Raw genomic sequence first — 1,040 nt, 5'->3', positions numbered from 1 at the left:
TTAAAAACCAAACCAAACCAAACCAAAGCAAACAAAAAAAACCCCACAATCTTTTATTTCCAATTTCCTTCAGACTTTTCTGGTCTAAACATACAAGTCTTTGCCTGTGGATCCTAACATATGTTTGACTATTTTCAATTTCTTTGAGTAAAACATAATCTGCTGCTTAGAGCAAATAAATACAAATATGCAGTTTCCCAGCAAATAACAAAACTGGACACTGAGGTAAAAGCCATTAAAAGCTTTGAGTCCATAAACAGCAATTAAGAATTCTTTGTCTCATTTAAATAAATGTTCTCCAGATAGTATGCTGGACATTGCAGTCCCAAATTCATGTTTACCATGGACAGTTTCTAGACAAAAAAACCCTCTGCCACACACACATTCCCGCTGGATTATACCATATGAAATAATCTTAATTTCAATCATAATGGTTTAACAACTGCTAATATGGATGCATAAACATAAAACCCCCTTTTTCAAACAATATTGCAATCAGAATGTTCTATCAGATTCTGTCAAACAATGCAGGGTACTATCATCTGACAGATACTAAATTTAAAAACCTGAGTCTGTTGCTGTCCTAAATTAAATCACAAAAAAACATGTTTCACAACCACATTTTAAATGGTTCTGTTTTGTCCCTCTACCCACAGATAGAAACACTTCCTATAACCCATTTCTGTATTTGTTTCTAACTTTTCTCTACACTGGCATATTTTTCGCTTGAGCTGGCACCAGTCGATCAGGACTTTTCTTCTTCAGCTGCTCAAGCCTCAGCCCCAACAGAGGCAATTCTGGCAGCTCCTAATGTGTGCCCCTGCCTTTTATTCAGATGCTATTTACACAGTGTTTACATGTAGACCACGTAGCTTTTATAAAGCTCAGAGCTCAGATTTTAAATGGAAAGCTTATTAGGCACAGAAGTCAGACAAATTAAATCATAATAAGTAGCTACTTAAAACGCTTTGGAAGATAGAATCCAGAGTAATGTATTTTTATACAGAAAAAGTGTTCAAGAAAAAGAGAAAAACAGAATA

Source organism: Acanthisitta chloris, unplaced genomic scaffold (assembly GCF_000695815.1).
Source record: "Acanthisitta chloris isolate BGI_N310 unplaced genomic scaffold, ASM69581v1 scaffold13499, whole genome shotgun sequence".
In the NCBI taxonomy this organism is placed as follows: domain Eukaryota; kingdom Metazoa; phylum Chordata; class Aves; order Passeriformes; family Acanthisittidae; genus Acanthisitta; species Acanthisitta chloris.
Note: the sequence above shows the minus strand (reverse complement) of the source record.